Source organism: Neofelis nebulosa, chromosome 10, assembly GCF_028018385.1.
Source record: "Neofelis nebulosa isolate mNeoNeb1 chromosome 10, mNeoNeb1.pri, whole genome shotgun sequence".
NCBI lineage: Eukaryota > Metazoa > Chordata > Mammalia > Carnivora > Felidae > Neofelis > Neofelis nebulosa.
Window position 1 is genome coordinate 9,019,177 of NC_080791.1, and position 19,515 is coordinate 9,038,691.

The window sequence follows — 19,515 nt, forward strand, 5'->3', positions numbered from 1 at the left end:
GTTTGGACGTTACATGGTCTGCTTGTGGGAGGGTAAGTTATTCCATCACCTCTGGAAGACAATAATTTGGCTAAATGTCAAGCACATTTAAAATGTTCACATCTTTTAATCCAGCAATTTTACTTAGAGCAAGTGTCCTGCAGGTCACAGAAAAAAGCAAGCAAGCAAGAAATTTAAAAAGGCATTCAACTCACTAGCAATGAAGAAAATGCAAATTGAAGCACCAAGATGTTTTTTAACCCACCAGACTGGTAAAAATGTAAAAGTTTGATCAGGTGGTAAATGTCTGGGAGCGTGGATACTTTTACATACTACTTGTTTGAATGTGAATTGGCCAAGCCTTTTAGAAAAATCCCCTGGCATTACATATTAACATTTCAAATATACATCCTCTATGAATCAATAATCCTAATTATAGAAACTATGCTAAAGAAACAAAAGTATCAGTATATGAAAATTCATACGGTATTCAATGCAACATCAATAGTAACCCCCAAATCTATAACCATACATGTTGAATTATGGGAAATTACTTAATAAATTATGGTGTATCCACATCATGGATTATTATACAGTTATTTTAAAAATAATTATATCTATATGTTATGCCCTGGAAAGTTGCTTGAGATTTGTTAAGTGAAAATAGAAATTTCAGAGAAAAAAATGTATGGCAAGATTCCATTTTTATTTTTTAAAAATTATTCAATTATTCATTTATTTTTTCAATAGGTATTTATTAAGGCCTAGCTAGCTCTGTGCCAGAGACTAGAGATGGAATTGTAAAAAAACACATGATTTCTGCCTTTCCATATGCTATGTTAGCATAGAAAACACAGAGCAAGGAAAAAAAACCTCAAGAAATCATAGAAGGGAGACAAAGGAGGATATAGGTTTTCTTTGTTTTTGTTTTTTTTTGGTTTTTTTACATCCATACATTGCCTAAATTATTTCTTTGAGGCTGTATCACTTTTGCAATTAAACAAAAAAATTCATATACACATAAACAAAAAAAATGATCCTATTGAAATAATCAGAGAGGCACCTAGGGGTTTATGTATGAGGAAATGCCACACAGTGGTCATGATCTTGGCTTTGGAGTCTGACAGACCTGAGTGTGTTTCCACCTCTACCCTTGACTCTCAGTGTGATCCTGATAAGTCCTGTGACTTTTCTGTGTCTCAGTCTCCTTCCCAATAGAATGGATATCATACTAATACTCATCTTGAAAGGTCATTGGGAGGATTAATGATGTGATGTATATGAAGCATTTAACACAGTGTCTGGCACATAGTAGATATTTAACAAATGGTAGCTATAAAAACAATAAGGATTTTTACCTTAGTATTGTTTAAAATTGCAACAAAAACTTCAATGTCCAACAATTGCTATTTGCATAGTGGACATTCTTATGGTGGAAGATTGTGATGTCATTAAAATCACAATTTCAGAGATTTTTCATGAAATGAGAAAATACAATTTTGTAGTTAGCATGAACCTGTGTATTCACTATAATTCCCATGCTGAAAAAACATGTATCTGTGTGTGTGTGTGTGTGTGTGTGTGTGTGTGTGTGTGTGTACATATATATATGAAAAAGCACTAGAAGGAAATGTCTAGAATATCACCAGGTTGGCTGAAGTGTTGTAACTTCTCCTTCTCGATTTTCCAAATGTTAAGTAGAAAGTAAAAAAAGGGCTATATGCTTGCCTCTAAGCTTCAAAAATGAGAAAGGGTGGGTTGTTCAATTTCCATTCTCCTTCATTTGGGTGAAGAGAAAGAAGAATCCCACGTGATCACGAGAATTGATGCCCTGTTAAATTGGGAACAGAAGCAGACTAAATATCTGAAGTCAGAGGCCACCCTCTGCTGGGGCAGGGGCTACCCAGAGGGGTCTACATGAGAAGGTGGAGATTCTATTTTAGGAATCAGAATTTTAAAGCTGGAAAGGAATCCAGAGATCATGATATTTCTTGCTTCTCAGAGTGTGGTCGGTGGATCACTCCAGAACCTGTGAGATACAAAACCTCCCCAGATCTCCTAAATCAGATTCTGCATTTCAACAAGATTCCCAGATGATTCTTTTGCACATTGTAGTGTGAGGAACAAATGACATCCCCTTGAGGCTTTTAAGAGGTGGGAAGATATGTCTAAGGTCACAAATGGGGATTTTCGTGTCAGAGGCAGAAACATGTCTCTGGACCCCTGTTCCATTGTTTTCTCACCTTGCTGCCCCTCACCTCATTATCCCTCTGTTCTTCCTTTTTGGTATACATTATCCAATCCCTCCTCCCCAGGTCTTTTCTTTTTTTAGTAATTTTTAGAGGTATGGTGTTTTATTACTGAGTCTATATTGCACAGTGACAAATTATTCTTGCTGTATGGCAACGGGTGAGTTCAAGGTCGGCTTCAAGGGCCTGCATTATTGACAGTGCATGATCTAACTCCTAGAAGCTTTTTAAATTCCCACTGAGATTACTCTTTGGTTCCCTACAAACTTGCTGTCACCAGATCCAAGTGAAAGCATCGTCCAAAGGACAACTGAGAGTCAGAATTTCTGACCACCGTCTCAACACAAACCCCTTCCCCTTCCTGCCCTTGGCTTTGTTCTGTGTTCTACCTTGGTTCTGCTCCCATTCTATGTCACTTTCATCAAAGGCTTAATTCTGTTCCTGGATTTTGATCACAGATTTATTAAATGTTTAACTATATGTCTTTTGAATGATGGTTTCTCAGTAATAAGGTTCATTCAGAAGGAGAACAGCAGGTCAAGCATGATTGTAATTTGGAGGAGCTTGACATCAGCCATTTTATCTCTGACAGGGTTAATCACTGCTTTGGTTTTTCAAGACCCAGACCTGGTGGACTGTGCCTGCCAAGGTCAGCTGATGTGCCCCAAATTAATTTTAAAGACTTATGGCGGCTTGGAGTTCACTGAGTTATCAGCTCACAATATTAAAAAAAAAAATGACTCATTTGGTTTCCCCTCAAATTATGGACCGAAATATAAATTACCTTGAAATGACTAGAAAATAATACACCACTGTACTAGAAATAGAGATTGCTGTGTTTATAGGGCAAGGCAAATTCTTAGAAAGAATCTACCTTTTTGAAGACAACATACAGGACATACTGGAAAAATTGCTAAGTATTGAGTTAATCCTATTCAGTAAAGATTTACCAGGTATCTCTTCTGTAGAATATACCATTTTAAATGTTGTTAATGTTGGGGGTGGGGTGTCCAGAACTGGCTCCCTGATGGAGTTACAGTGTAAGTAAGGTGGACAGAAATAGGCAACATCTATCATTCCAGGCAGAATATCAGAATCATAAGAGAAACCCACATTATGTGGGAGTTTGCACAGAATGCCCTAGGGGATCAGAAAAGGCCAGGAATGGTGGCATTTGAGATGGGCTCTTAAATATAGAATTTAAAAAATCTTTCTACTTCATTTATAAACTTAAAAAATTACAAGTATAAGCATGTGAGTCTTCTCATAAGTCATTCAGACATATATAAAGAAAATATTAATTGTCTCTCTCTTTTTTACTTTCTAATCCCTCTTCCCCTGCCCCCAAAGTAATCAGTGTTCACAGTTTGGTATATCCTTACTCACCTACACATTTGTAGCTGGCTAAAACTTTGCTTTGTAGTAGTTGTTGTTTTGTTTTACAAAATAGGATATTATATACATTATTCTGCAATGTTTTTAAAAAATTCTTTAATGTTTATTTTTGAGAGAGAGAGAGACAGACAGAGTGTGAGCAGGCAAGGGGTAGAGAGAGAAGGAGACCCAGAATCCGAAGCAGGCTCCAGGTTCTGAGCTGTCACCACAGAGCCCGATGCAGGGCTCGAACTCATGACCTGTGAGATCATGACCTGAGCCGAAGTGGGAAACTTAATCGACTGAGCCACCCAGGTGCCCCTGCAATGTTTTTTAGTTTCATAAAATGCCGAATATTTTCTCAACTTAATGCATATTGATCCAATTTATTTGTTTTAATAGATGCACAGTGTTCTATACATTGACTGTTCCAGAATTTGATTCACCGTTTCCATAGTGATAGACCTTCAGGTTGTTTCCAGGGTTTTGTTATTTCACAATGGGTCAAATACTGACAGGAAGAGATGGAATCAAAGAGTCAAAAAGGCCAGAAATATAACTTTGGTTTAAAGTCCTCATGGCCCAAGAATTTCTCACCACAGTCATTGCATTGGTAGTGGCTGTGCTAATAGGAATGTTCCTGGTCCTCTCTGGTTCTAGGCTCTTCAGTTATCACTGACGATACTCACAGGCCTTACTGTGTTTTGTGCCATAGCAGATTTCCAACCATTTCCTCCTTTAATCATGTCTTCCCTGTACCCACACTCTGTTCAGAACCAGCCTTTCTCAGAATACAGGGTCTTTGAGGCAAGTCATTTGCCTGGACAGTCACACCTGAGGGGACTGTGGTGACCATGTGATTCAGGCAGCCCAATCAGATTCCATCTTCTGAAAACTTACAGGTAGGACCTAGAAGCTCAGTGAGGGCTGGGTGGGATGCTTGAACTGAGAAGTGATGGACAGCTGAAGTGGGGGATTGTATATGAGCCAAGTACTTGCCCAAATAGAGAAGGTCAAATGCATGGAGAGGGCAAAGGATGAAGGAGATGTGTAGAACGAGTGAGGGGAAGGAGGTGGAGAGAGAGACTGATTTACTTCCTACTGACTCTTCAGTTCCTGGTTCCAGCCCCTTTTGAGGACTGATCATACTTTCTGACTTTGGGTTCCCTAAGACACCTGTGTCTCCTTCTAATTTCCTTTTGTGCGGACAAGATGGAGTGATTTTTTTTTTAATTTGAAACAAAGTGATTTTTAACTAAGACTTTGGCCAAGAGTGGGGTTAAGGGAAAGATATTCTTTTCCACCAAGCTGAAGTGAGCAAGAGAGCATAGCGATCTTCCGGGGAGATGTGATAGCCTACTCTCTCACAGTGTAGAAAGAGATATGGATGATGCCAATTATTAGTACAGGATATTATGTGACGATTAGTGATTATAAGTTTTCAATAAATAATATATTTCGGAAGAAAACCTCAAAATGTTTCATTCAGTGAAATTATTTGAGGTTGCTCCTTTAGTGAGAAGTGAGCTGGCTATAAAAACCAGGGCTCCCAGCCAATTATCATGGACAGGATCAGAGATGACTGGCTTGGGTTCTGCCACATCCTTGTTGTGTGACATTGGAAACTGGAACTTCATTTTCTCTTCTGTAAATGTTAAATATAACATTTTTCAGGGGATTAAGTGCAAGAATGGACGTAATGTCTGACATCATACCTGGCACGTGATAAGCCCTCCACAGTATGAGTTCCATCCATCTCTCTCCTCCTCATACCCCTAGCTCTTCCTCTCACCGCTATTTAGCAATCCAAGTTCCTTTGATCCCCATCTTCTCTAAGGTTGACTCTGCTCCACCCTCCTCTTGGTACCCACGGAGCAAGTCTGGAGAGAAGCCCACAAGAGACCATGGTGCCCTAGCCGGATTGAAAGATAGTACTGGAAAGCGACAGGGTCCTGGAGGGGTGTGGGGAGAGGGGAAGGGCTGTGTGTGAACCAGAAATCCTTGTGCCTATGGCTGAATTAGAAGCTGTTGCACAAAACAAGTTCAAACCAACCACTAAGTTCTTTTACTACTACAAACATCAGTTCTACCAAATAATTATAGTGCCAGGTGTTTAGAGACAGTCATAGATAATGTCATAGAGTTGCTGTTTGTTCATCAGCTAATGGCTGTTCCCAAAGCAGTATTCTAAAGTGACAGCTATAGCTACTTATAATTTAATGTTGATTAATATGGCCATATGTTGGAATCATATAAATATATTATGAAGATTGACCAGTCCTCTCTCTGAAGAGCTTACCAACTAGAATGAGTATATAAAAACATACACACATACACTTGAGGGATAATAATGGAAAGCAATTTTTAAATTTAGGCCATGAATAAAATTTCTGACTAGCATTAAGCAATTATGAAGTTCTTAACATCACTGTCTTTGTGTGGAACAAATAAAGGACTTTTTTCCCCAAGAATTTCCATTCTAAAAAGAGCACAAAAAAAATCTGAGAGGACTAATACTGTCTAAGTTTGTCTAGGCAGGAGGCAGGAGGACCTGAGAGCTCTTTACCACTCACGTGTCCTGTGACCCTTTAATGATATGGTCGATTGGCATTGATTCTTTTATTAATGCACACAACAACTGTTTACCAGGCACTGAGAATGTAAAGACTAAGAAGTTATAAGGCTTATTTCCCTTAGAGAGTAGGAGCTCTCAGGCTCATGGGGAAGACAAATGCATGGGCAGATAAATTACACTAAAATTTCGAGTAATTATCGAAATGTCCCTGTGCTCTGAGTGAACCTATAAGGCAGAGCTGTTCAGTCTATGTAGGGGGATTCAATGACTTGAGAACTAACCATATCATGTTACATGTCTGGAGTTGCATATAGATGTGTGTATGTGCAAATGTTTATGTATGTGTGTATAGCACACACATACATGCATGAACACACACAACATATGTAATGATGATGGCTTTTCCTCTGCCCCCTAATGCATGTACTGATAAAGATAAGAAATAGAGCCCTTTGAAGGGGAGAAATGGAAATAAAAACTTCAAGTACATCTACAACTGAGGTTTGGACACGGATTGTCTGGGAAACCACATACATGTGTGGGCAGATTCTCCTAGAAGCTAAATCTAAGAGCAGTAATAGGATCCTAGAGAGAGGAGTCACCAGAAAGAAAGGAGCAAGGCATGACTAGTCAAAATCCGTGACAACTTTGAGGGTTGAAGGAGAAAAGTGGTGGTTCCAAAGTGGCTTCCTGAAAATGTGTGGGTTATTCTGGAGACGTGTGGGTACACTGGGGAGGAAAATGACACGTGTGTGGACAGAACAAGCTATGTTACTGAAGTCTTAATGCTTCAAGGCTCAAGTGACCATGCTTTGGGGCCCTCTTAAGTTCTTGTGACAGAGAGAGCTTTCTCCTTCGCACTTGTATGACAGACAGACACACACACACACACACACACACACACACACACACACACACACAAGGTGTCATTAAACCATGAAGTAAGAACACTGATGTTCACGAAATATCAGCAAAAAGTTCCATTCTATGACTCCTTTAAAATGCAGCATTTCCCTACTGCATTTAACTAAAGCTTCCTTTATTCAACCATCTGATAAGCATGTTTCAAGTTCCTTTTACATGCCAGTGACACTCAGAGTTTAAAACCACATCTGTTGGCCCCTTTCCTTGGTGTAACCCAAGGGCCCTTCTGAAATGAAGGACATGTGGAGGCTAAAACAGCACAATCAGTTTCCTTCCTCATTAAACAAGATGGGAATGGGCTTGGAATGGGGAAGATAATGATTTCTGTGGAGGAAGATTTGGAATCATTGTAAATGGCGTGAGCCACCAGATGAGAGCTACTCCTTCTCATGCAACTGGGGCAGTAAGAGATGGACCAGGCAGGAATGGGGAAACTGAGGAAAGGAGTGTAGAGGGCTGGTATAGTGCAGTGCTTCAATACCACACTTCTGATGTCAGACAATGTGGATCTGAATTCCAGCCCTATCACTTACCCTGGGCTGGTGATTTGACTTAGTGCTGACCCTGTTCCCTCGTCTTTAAAGTGGGTTGTCAATTGTACTTGAAGTGTTTTATTTATTTTTTTATTTATTTTAGAGCGGAGAGGGCCAGAGAGAGAGGGAGAAAGAATTCCAAGCAGGCTCTGTGCTATCAGTGCAGAGCCTGACATGGGACTCGAACTCACAAACCATGAGATCATGACCTGAAACTAAACCGAGTCAGAAGCTTAACCAACTGAGCCAACCAAGCGCCCCAGTATCTGAAGAGTTTTATAAGGATGAAGAGAATGTAGGCCAGTGGTTATCCAATGTTTTCAGGGCAAAGCAACCCCTTTTTATATCCCACCCCCAAGCTTTTAATAGAAAATATTCCAAATCTATGAATGTTGTGCTGTGTCACCCAGATCTTCTATTCAGAACTGAAGTCATTCAGTCGGTCATTTGACACCCTGGCAGGGGGCGGAGGGCAGAGAGAATAATGGCCCTGCTCCCTCACCCTAACAGGAGACAACCAGCAAGGGCCATCCCAGCTCCAAACTCCCAGAAGGATCAACTCAGTAGAGTCCTTGTATTTGTAACACAGTCCAACTCCTTCCTCTGCCCTATCCTGCTTCCTTCCTCTCTCCAACAGTGATGATCCTAACAGCATGCCCTAATAAACCACCTGCCTGCCCCCCTTCAGCTAACCTTTATCTCAGAGTCAGCCTCCTGGAGAACTCAACTGGTAGCAATAGAAAAGCTGAGAACAATAAAACCTCATAGATCCTCCATTTAGATTTAATAATTCTTTTTTTGTTCAACTTTATTTATTTTGAGAGGGAGATTTGTTCAACATTTATTTATTTTGAGAGGGAGAGATAGAATCCCAAGCAGGCTCTGTGCTGTTAGCACAGAGCCTGAAGCAGGGCTTGATCTCACCAACTGTGAGGTCATGACCTGAGCCGAGATCAAGAGTCAGACGCTTCACTGACTGCGCCACCAGGGTGCCCCCAATTTAATAATTCTTAACATTCTGCAAGAGTTGTTGCTTCCTCGCTCCCAATCTCCTTCCTCCCCCTCCTGTCCTCTTGAACAGGTTTAAAAGTGAAGTTGTAGGGTGCCTGGGTGGCTCAGGTCATGATCTCAGGTTTGTGGTCTCGTGGTCCCCCATTGGGTTCTGTGCCTACAGCTCAGAGCCTGGAGCCTGCCTCGGATTCTGTGTCTCCCTCTCTCTCTGCCCCTCCCCTGCTTATACTGTTTCTCTATCTCTCTCAAAAATATATAAAACATTTATAAATAAATAAATAAATAAATAAATAAATAAATAAATAAAAGTGAAGTTGCAAAGAACATGACACTTAAACTACCAAGATTAAGGACATTTTCCTCAAAACCATGGCACCATTATTGTACCTAAGGAAATTAACAGTACTTCTCCAATATCCAGTCATGTTCATATCTTCCCATTTGTCCAAAAAATATGTTTTATAGCTATTTATTTTCCAACCAGGATTCAGTCAAAGCTCATAAACTATATTTGGCTATTGCGAGGTTTTCATCTCTTTTAATCTAGAATTTTTTCTTCTTTCTTTAATGAGATTCATTTTTTGGCGTCAGGCCAGTTTTCTTATTAGAGTATCCCACACTGTGGATTTTTCTAATTGCTTCCAATGTGTCATTTAATCTCTTCTTATATCTCCTGTATTTCCTATAATTGAAGGGCCCTCTGGAGACTCAGATTCAGAGCCATCCTTTCCAACAAGAACACTTTGTTGGTGTTGTTTCGTGTTTCCTGTTGCGAGCTGCTAGCAGTCACATGCTGCCAGGCTTCCTCTAAATGACACCAGCCTGGATCCCAGGGTTAAGGTGGTGGCTACCGGGTCACTCCTTCATTAGGATCTACTGTCCTTTTTGTAATTAGTTAATCAAAATGGGCATTGGTATTTGGTAGTGGCCAAATTGTCCACTCACTGCACTCTTTGACCCCTTGAGGTCCATGGTCTTTCCCTGAAACAATTATCATAGTAAGGATGAAAGATGGCAATTTCCTATTTCTGTGATTCATTCCACTTTTATTTAGCTGGTATTCTTCTGTAAAGGAGGGCTTTCCTCCCTGTCCCATGATCCTCTTTCTCTCTATTGGTGTTGACAACTACTATGGACGGTGTTTTGTTTTGTTTTGTTTTGTTTTAAATTTGATTTTGCCAATATATGCCCCTTAAGTTGTTTTATGAATATTTTTGGCATAGACCCCTTAGTCTCTGAGCACTTCCTTGTCTCTGGTACAACAAGATTTCATAGGCTTGCAGGTCACCTTGTGCTTTTACTTCCCAGGGCCTGGAATCAGTGTTTTTGTTTTGTTGTGTTGTGTTGTGTTTTGTCGTGGTGGTGGTTGTTTTATTCTTTCTTTCTTTCTTTCTTTCTTTCTTTCTTTCTTTCTTTCTTTCTTTCTTTCTTTCTTCTTTCTTTCTTTCTTTCTTTCTTTCTTTCTTTCTTTCTTTCTGTTTGTTTGTTTTCTTCAAGTGAGGTCTGATTCTTTTTAGTGGAAAATGATATTTAGAATCTGAGATCCAGGGACTCAGTTTGCTCATTGTTACTGACAAGAAAGCACCTTTTAAAAAGTGAAATCTTAGTCAAAAACCCAAAATATAAAACATAAAGAAGTGTGGCTTTTGATATGGAATAGTGAGGTCTATCCCTAGACGTCCTGCAGAGAAGGGGTGACCAGAAAGGAACAGTTTCTGCTTCTTAACCCATTAAACTTTTTCCAGGGAAGATATCAATGTCCCATAACCTAAAAGTGAATGTTCCATTATTGCACTCCAGGGATCAGAGAACGTTTGCTTTCATCCAGAATAGAAAGCATTTATTGTCATCATAATTGAAGAATGCCAACTTGAACAGAAGAGAGATTTCAATTAAGAGGTTTCTGTATCTGGAAAATTCTTCTGAATTTGAAAAAGTCAAAGACATCAACCATCCAATGTTTCCTTTGTTTTAATATTGATTTTTCTTCTCTCTTTGGTCAAAAGAGGTATTGGTGTTTGCACACAGAAAAAAAGAGCTCCATATTGATTTTTACGCACAAATTATTTTTTTTTCATCAAGGTACAAACGTGATTATATTGTGAAAGTGAGAAGAATGTTGTTGTATTCCTGATAGTTAGGTCTGCTTAAATATAAGAAATTATACCCTGTTATCTTGTGATGAGAAGCAGGGCACCAGGCCCCCCATTATTGCTTTACTTAGAAGCACTAAGACATATGAATGGACTTTTTATTAGTGACAATTAAGCTGTGAGGCTATTATGGAGAGAGAGAAAGGCAGGAGAGTACAAGCAGTGTAGAAATGGTTTCCTTTATACCTTTGACGTTCTAAAAAGTGCCTAGAGTCATTGTGGGGAGAGCTGGTCGATATTTTCAAGGCTGTTTGAAATACATGGGCTTATCTTTTTTTTTTTTTTAAATATAACTCATTGTCAAATTGGTTTCCATACAACACCCAATGCTCATCCCAACAAGTACCCTCCTCAGTGCTCTCCATGGGCTTATCTTGTCTAGAAGGAGGGGAGGACTAGACTCAGCCTGAGGCTGTGATTGGTAAAGAGTCACCAGTCACTTCTGTTAGCCAGAATAGGGGGGATGTTTGATCATTTCTGTAGTTGGACAATGTTCACGTTTTGTCTGTATTCAGACATAGTTATGAAGTGGTGTTGTTTTTTGTGTTGATCCATCCTGGTCACAGAGTGGTGTCTGATGTCGACATTACGTGAAATGATTTCTGTTCAACAGGAGAACACCATGGCCTCGCTGTGGGGATCAAGCAAGTCTGCATGTCAGGGGATGCACCCCCTCCCTTGCCGGGGAACACCAGCGTATATTGGACCCATCCTAGCCCATCCAGGATCCATTGGTTCATCTCCTGCTGCAGCATTCATAGTTCTAGAGCCTGTACCTTGGATGCAAAAGTAGGTGAATGCAAGTGGCTGCTTCCTACTTCTCTCTTTTTCTGTTTCTTTGTGTATGACCCAAATATAACCATTCCTCATCACTCATCTTTTTGTGTCCTCAGTTGAAGTGAGCATCAGATATTGACTAGGATCTCAGAATCCTAACTCTAAACCCCCTGGTGAGAGAATAGGATTCATCTGCTTAGGTCAGGTGACCACGCCTGTAGTCAATGGCTTTTGAGTAGGAGGGAAGGATGGGGGAAGAGAAATATCATTCCCCAGGCCCACTCTGTAAAGGAGATCAATCCTTAGAGAGGGGGGTCATATGCTGGGCATTGCCTAACATAGGGCCAACTTACCCAGGTTCCATGTTAGGGACCTCAACAATAGGGTAGGATAATAACGAAGCTAATACCTTGCATGACATCTGTCTGTGGTTTACAGAGGCAAAGCCTTTCCATCATCATTGTTAATCTTTCCGACCATCCTGTGAAATGAGTATTATTTATTTTCACTTAAAAAGGAATATGGTAAGGAATTCAGGGATCGTCCCAAGCCTACCCACACTATTACCCTAGAGTTGAAACCAGAACCCAGACTTCATGACTGCCAGGACAGCTCCCTCCCACTCCTTCCATCATGAGTGGGAGACTGTTCCCCAGACCTCAGGGCATATTGGTGACAGGTCAGGGTGGTGGGATTTGCTCAAGGTGAAATAACCAGTACATAAACTGGTTTCAGTCTCAGTTTCAGTCTCAGTGAGCTGTCTGCCTCAGAGCCCAGTATAGAAGTGACGGAAGACTGGCAGAATGGGAGGAGTGGGAAATCAGAGAGAGAATGGGTGGTTTTTCCTCTTGAACAGGTGAGAGGTAGTGGGAAAGGGAAGGAGGAGATGGGAGAAAAGGCGGCTTTTCTCACACATGGAGGGTTTTGATAAAGCACATGAACCCTCACCGAGGACAGAGAAACCATCAGATGGACTCCTGTGGAAGCCTGGGGGCAAACGGATCGGGATGGTGAGGAAGCGTGGGCACAATGGGGGTCAGTTCAGGGTCATGTCCACTGTGCCGTCTCTTCCGCCATCTTGCCTTTTACGGAGAGATTACAGCGACTCTTACTTAGGGGAGTAGGGAGAATAATGGAAGTAGGGCTGAAATTCCCTGCAGCCCTCAGCTCTGTGATCTATGATTTTAATAAGCTCCACAATGCCAGGAGACCCCATAAAGTTGTCTCTGGAGCTGCAACTCTCTCCATTTCCCAGTGGCGGGAGCAATTTTGCATTGAACTATTTTGCATGTTATAAATTTGGTTCTTTCTTATTTAAGTGAGCTGTTCGTAGGGAAGATACCCCAATAACTCAGAGCCTGGCACTGTAGCCACGAGCATCGTGGATCTCGTGGTCATCAAGACTCTAAGCAGATGCAGGCTTTGACTTGGGTCCCTGGAGGATTTTTTAAGTCCCTGGATTGTCTTTGCATCTTTAGATTGTGTATATTCAGAGGAATGATGGGCCGGTTAGACCATTCCTAGGCGTACAGCAGGTGGAATTCAAAAGGACACATAGGCATTTGGGGAAGTTTGGTACAAAAAAGTGAGAAGAGCCCCCAGTAAGATAAGCACAAATTTAGTGGTTCTCAGGGAATTCTTTTGTTCCTCTTCAAGTTCCCATTTTAAAAAAAGAAGAAGAAGAAAAGAGGCAATTTATTGTTTTGTTTGTTTTTGTTTTTGTTTTATTTTATTTTTTCGTTTTTTGTTTTTGTTTCTCACTCTGGGAGCTGGAGCTGATTTTAAAGGATTAGTAAATTAATCAGTTTAGTTCTGGCCTTGTCTCAGGGCACAGATGTTCCCTCACTGCAGGGGCAGAGCCTCTGGCTTGGTGGGTGGGAAGGACTCAGGAAGGGGAGTATTCCAGCTCTAAGACAAAGACCCACAGCCCCCTCTGTTGTTAGCAAGTGTGGGGGGAGGGGCTTACAGGGGCCGGCACTGGTGGGGGAGAGGCAGGCAAGCACACTCCAGTCTGTGGTCTGTGTCTGCAGTCTCGATGGCACAGCCCTTGCGTGCGAAATGAATGGACAAGTCTACCCAAACGATGCCCCTTCCTACCCCATGGCGTTCTCATTGTTCTGGCACCCCATCATCACCTTCCAGTATCCCCTCCGTGGCCCACTCCCACTCCGGGATCACCCAGGCCCAGCCCTCTGACCCCTGCCTTTTGTAACTTATTCCCATCCCTGGCCTTGTTGCCCCCACCTGCCAGCCATTCTCCCTAAAGCCCCACAAACACCACAACGGGCTTAGAAAGGTCAGAACAGGAGCCCAGTCCTGAGAGTTCAGGGGCATTTTACAATCTTGCTCCCCTGACCTGGACTCAGACCTCTGAGGGCTTTGTTCGTAGAGACATGGGCTGACCTCTTTCCCTCTGGGACCCCATGCTTTTCAGACCATTCAGTCTGTCCCTCTCTCCTTTCCCAAATCCGCGGCCGAGTCCCTTTATTGAGGTTGAAGGTCAAGTTTCTGCGGTGTGAGGAAACCCCAGACCCTCACACCACTGGGTAACCTTCTGACTCCCAATCCATAGTTCACTGCCATCCCAGGCAGTTCTTCCAAACTCCTCTCTGGAGTTCTGCCCAACCTCTTTCCATCCTGGCACAAAACCAATGAACCTGACAGCTTCCCTGCAGGCCTCCTGGCCCGGCCCTCTCCCTGGTGACTTCTGCCACCCCCGATTCCTCCAGGACTTAGGGACAGGCCCTGGGATGTGGCCAGGCCTTGGGTAAGCACAAACGCTCACTCATGTGTGGAGCCATCGCATGTATCTCTGGCACCCTTTCCCACGGCCCTCAGAAGAGCCACCTCCTTAACAGAAATGCAGTTTTCCTCCCGGAGGGATTAAAATTAGACGCCTTTGTTCGCTAGTCTCATCTCTTGCCTCATGATTGCAGTGATATAGATGGAGGTTGTCACTTTTTTCCATCCCACGTTGGCCATAGGAACAATATTTGCCTCATTAATTTTTCTTTTAGCACATGGAATAAAACATATCTGTTTCTATCAACATTTCAGGTTTTAGGTTTCTGCAGCCTTACAATGAACAGATGTGCTACAGCCTATAAAAAGAACAGGCATAGAGGCAGGGTGTGTGTGTGTGTGTGTGTGTGTGTGTGTGTGTGTGCGCGTGTGTGTGTGTGTGTGTGTGCGCGCGCATGATTATTCTCTTGCTGCAGCCATAAAGCTTTTCCTGAAATTATGAAAGGGAGGGTTGGGCTTTCAAAGTACAGAAAGACAACCTTGCTGGTTCTGTCTAGTGACCCTGAAGATCATTCAGATCATGTGTATTTGGTGGTACCAGTTGAAGAGGAGGAAGGCCAGGGGACTAAGTGGTGGAGACAAAGAGAAGATGCTTGGTGTTAGGGCTCCGCATCCATTCTCTGCCCCCAGCACGGGAAAGCTTTTCAGATCTGAACTCTAGGCTCACATTCCAGTGTCCCATTACTTCCCGCACCCCATTTTCCTCAAAAGTAAGGTCAGGTACACAACCTTTCAGCTGAGGGCTGGATTTATGAGAGAGCAGAGGGAAGAAATTATTTTCATTGTTGAGCTAAGGACATGTGAGGTACAATCTACTGTCAGCCAGGTCAGTTACAGAGGTGGCTCTCCCACACTTGACCCGTCTTGTGGGCACCCATGCTTCTGTAAGTCTGACCTAAGAATCCATTAAAGCTGCCGCCTGAAATTACACCTCAAAATGTGAGCAGTGCTCTGTATTCTTTGATGAATCTCCTGTCTTTTTCTGTGTTCCAGGTAGATACTATCTCCTCTTTAGCTAGGGTCCACCAGTATTTACCATTTGTTTCAAAGAGTAAAAATCCTAAAGTATAACACCTGAAGTCCATATAGGCAAGGATGGCTTACAGACAGGACTAGTGAAGCAAGAGTGAGCTTGAATGTCACACATTTCATTGGTGCAATGGCCATGGAGACTGAATTCAGAGCATTTGTACCTTGGAAAAGCCCTCATAAATATTTAGTGAGCCGATAATCGAGGAATTGCTGGTGGAGAACCGAGGCAGTAAATCCTACTCTAAGGTGTATGAGAAATATTTTTCTTGGTTGGAAGTATTTATGACTACTGTGGGGGTGGGGCATGCAGGAGCAGAGGAGGTGAGGGGTGGGGGCTTGAGCTCTTGATTTGTTATGATCTTATTTTCGGGGTTCAAATTGACTCCAGAGTGTTTTCTACCCACTCCAGCATTCTAAAATATGTAAAATTATATATATATTTATACACATATATATATACACATACATACGTATATATATAATAAAATCATCAGTCCTGCTCTTATTATGAAAACAAAATACAATTTCACCAATTCCCCAGCCCTGGTTATATTTCAAGGTTTGATTAATTTTTGATTTTTCATTGTTCTCCTTTTGAGTAATCACTGCCAAGAGGATCCATTTCAGCATTTCTTTTCACGGGGCAAGATGCCTTGTCTGTCTCTAATTTTTTGCAGACACCTGGGAAGATGGGTTAGTTGACCAAGAAGAGATGGGACCCTTAGCCGGCCCCATGGCTTGGGCAGATGGCCTCGTGCTAACAGAATGGGAGACTGTTGAACCCCTGTAGTCCTGCTACAGAGACTGACTGGGGGAGACTAGCTTAGCCCAGCACAGCATGACTCAGTAGCTGGCCATGAAACTCTGGCCAAAAAAGTAAGGGTTATTAGCACTCTGGATCCCCTGAAAAATATCTTCATGTTGTCTTGGTCTGAACTTGTCTGAGTAGCCCAGTGTTTCCCACGGATGCGTGAGAGAAGCTATGCCCTGCCGGATGTCTTGATGTGAAGCGTTTCTGTTCCACAAGGTGGGGGTGGGTGGGTGGGAATGCTGTATATGATCATCCCTCTAGGACACGTGTGATGTGAAGAACATACCAAAGGTTCTGAGATGTCCTGCACAATAAAGGTGGTCAGGCTTTATTTCACCCACAGTTTCCCAAAGCAATTTGGCCATGCTTATCCACCATCTCCTGCCGCTTTGGGATGAGCAGGCCTATCCCAGCCCCACCTAACTCTGGCTGGTTCTACGAAGAAACCCCCGTCTCTCAACCTCCTGTGCCCTTGCTCACACTGTCTCCCCTGCCTGGCAGGATGCTGCCCTCCCTTTCCTCTCCTCTCACCTGCCTTGCTAATTCTTAGGATTGCTTTCAGCTTCGGTGTGAGGGTCGCCCTCTCTGGGAAGTCCTCCCTGATCCCTGGTCTGATTGAAAGCCTCTTTTCCAGGCTCTCAGAGCACATTTGCATTCCTCCCCTGAAACCCAGGACACTCCATTTTAACTGTGTACCCTCCACCAGAAGCTTCTTGAGGGCAGGGGGGTATATCTTACTCCTTATTTTCTCAGAGTCTAGCATAGCATTGGGGTTGAAGTCCCAGTAATGGAATGCATAATGAGAATCAGTGAGACAGCATGTGTGAAACAACAGGGCCCACCTTCCCAGGGTCTCTTCTGGCTTAGAAGGGCAGGAGCTGTATCAGTCACCTAGGGATTCACCATCTTTCATGGGGGTCCCCAAATATATCCCCTCTATCTGGGCTGTAGAAACATTTATGGCAGAAGCTTGTATAAGAAGGCTCATGTCCTCTCTTGTCAGTGAAAGCTCCCAGCGTCAGGAACTTTATCTATGGACACCCTGACCAACCACATCCAAACCTATATTTTAAGAAAAGATTTTGAGGTGATTTGCCTGTAATGAGAGACTGACAAGTACTGCTCTTAGGCACAGCGGGGCTGGATGATGAGTCAGGGCTGATCTCCAAAGACTTTAACAGAAAGGTCCTGGAGGTTGTAAAAATAAACATCTAAGAAAGTAGACTAAGTGAATTTGAAGGTAGTAAAAATAAACAGGCATTCTTCTAGGTTCTCTTGCATGTATTAACTAATTTAATTTTCCTATTTCCTACTCAAACATAAACAGTGGGAAACATAGAGTAATTACTCCATTTTGAGCCTGATCCATTAAAAAAATATTTTTAATTTTGAAATACTTACAGGCTCAGAGAAAATTGCAAAAACAGTACAGAGAGTTCCCATGTACCCTGCACCCAGCTTCCCCCAAAGGTAGTGTTTTCCCATAACTTTCGTACAATATCAAAACCAGGAGGCTGACACTGGGACAATGTACAGACCTCATTCAGATTTCACCAATTTTACATGTACCCGTGTGCGTGTGCTTGCTAGCTCTGTATAATTTCTTCACATGCAGAGATTAGTGTCTGTACTATCACACACATGCAGAAGTGTTCATCACCACCTAGGAACCCCCTAACGCTACGCCTTTATGAGATTGACCCGTTTTTGGAAGGGCATTTGTCCACTGCAGCAAATGCTCAGGTGATGCCCATCGCATCGTCTGGACATAACCTGTGGGATTGTGGGATTGTGCAGCCATCCGTGGGGCTCCAGGACGTGGCTCCAAGAGTCAGCACGGCCTCCCAAAGCTTGTCTACTGAACACGCCCAGACCTTCCCCGACATTACAGAGTGAACAAACACAACAAATGTCAGAAACCCAGGGGAGCACTTCTGGCAGTTCAGGGAGTAGCCAGACTTCCTCCCTCCGACCCTTTCACTTAGGGACCCCTCATGCCTCTCACACCCCGGGGACCCCGAAGGAAGATGTCCCATCTTGGTGAGAAGTTTTCCTCTGTGAGCAGTTTGTGAGCGAAATCCACCGCGCACAGGAAATAATCCAACCCTGGGTCCTACTGAATCACGCTTTGCCACCAAATGTTGCTCGATGGTTGCCATCCCCACTTGTTCATATCAACAACAGGAGGAGGGTGACGATGTGGAGTCAGCGCCCAGGCATTAAGCCCTTTGCAGGAGGCGCCACCCAGCCTGGGTGAATCACACGCTAATCACAGTGAACACCTGCTCGTTGATCACTCTCTGTGTGTCGGGTACTGTACTACGCATCTTATTCCATGATCCCATTTAATCCTCAAACCCAGGCTGTCTCAGTCCAAGGTCCGTGTTCCTCAACCGCCCTTCTCTGCTGTCACTCCAGTCACCCAACAATTGGGAACACTTTGTTGTCACTCCATCGTTGTGGAAGAAATCCCACAGCATGCCCTGATCTTCTCTCTTCCCCGTTCATGTCCACCTTCCGGGCACGTCCTGTCGTGCTCCTCAACTGTTACCATTTCTGAACCCCAACAATGTTTATTCTTTTGGTCTCTATAGAAGATTAGGATCAGAGGTCAGTCTTGTGCATGTTTGGAAGCAAGGTAGCTTTTGTTACGAACTGCTGTGCTGTCCTTTTATACCCACTCACCTGCTTTGTGTTTACAGAGCATTTCCACACAGAGGGTCTCCCTGGACCCTTACGGACACCCAGTGATGTATGTGTGACAAGGAAATTCATACCCAGGGAAGTTCAGAGTCCACTAGGATGTCTTCCGGCTCCAAACCTCATGTTCTGTTCACCCCACCATGCATACAAGTAACCAAATTTCCAGACAAGGTTTAAAGAGGCTGAGGAGGAAAAGTAAGAATACTGAGAAAGTTGTGCCAAGCTACAAAGTACACATCCCACAGCCTCGAACTTGAAAATCCATATTTTTGGTGAGGTGAGCCAAAACTCCCTCCACCGTTTACATTAGTAAATACTTGCCCCACAAACGGTCCCGACCAAAACAGTGTTAATGCGTTTCACCTACTTAGTAACCGTAGAAGAGAGATGGGGAAGATGAGTGAGGGGGTCGTATCATGAGTTGATCATTTTGAGAGCAAAAGGAGGCCCTGTCACCCATTACAGCAGAGCAGCAGGCAGAATTCTGGGCTGTCCCCAGGCATGCTGGGACACTTGAACACTCTGTACACTGGGAAAGGGAAGTTCAGACTTCGGGTACTCCTCCAGTCACACAACGGCTAAGTGGTGACGT

At 43.0% G+C, this 19,515-nt stretch overlaps 1 protein-coding gene across 5 annotated transcripts in view; it reads left to right on the forward strand.

Annotated features, from left to right (window-relative positions):
• The window catches only part of POU2AF2 (POU class 2 homeobox associating factor 2), a 490,852-nt gene that overhangs the window by 193,590 nt on the left and 277,747 nt on the right, over positions 1-19,515 (forward strand). For all 5 annotated transcript variants that reach the window (XM_058686716.1, XM_058686718.1, XM_058686717.1 and 2 more), the window contains one exon: positions 11,412-11,587. The gene's annotated coding sequence lies outside the window, so the exon portion shown is untranslated. The remainder of the gene's footprint in view (positions 1-11,411; positions 11,588-19,515) is intronic.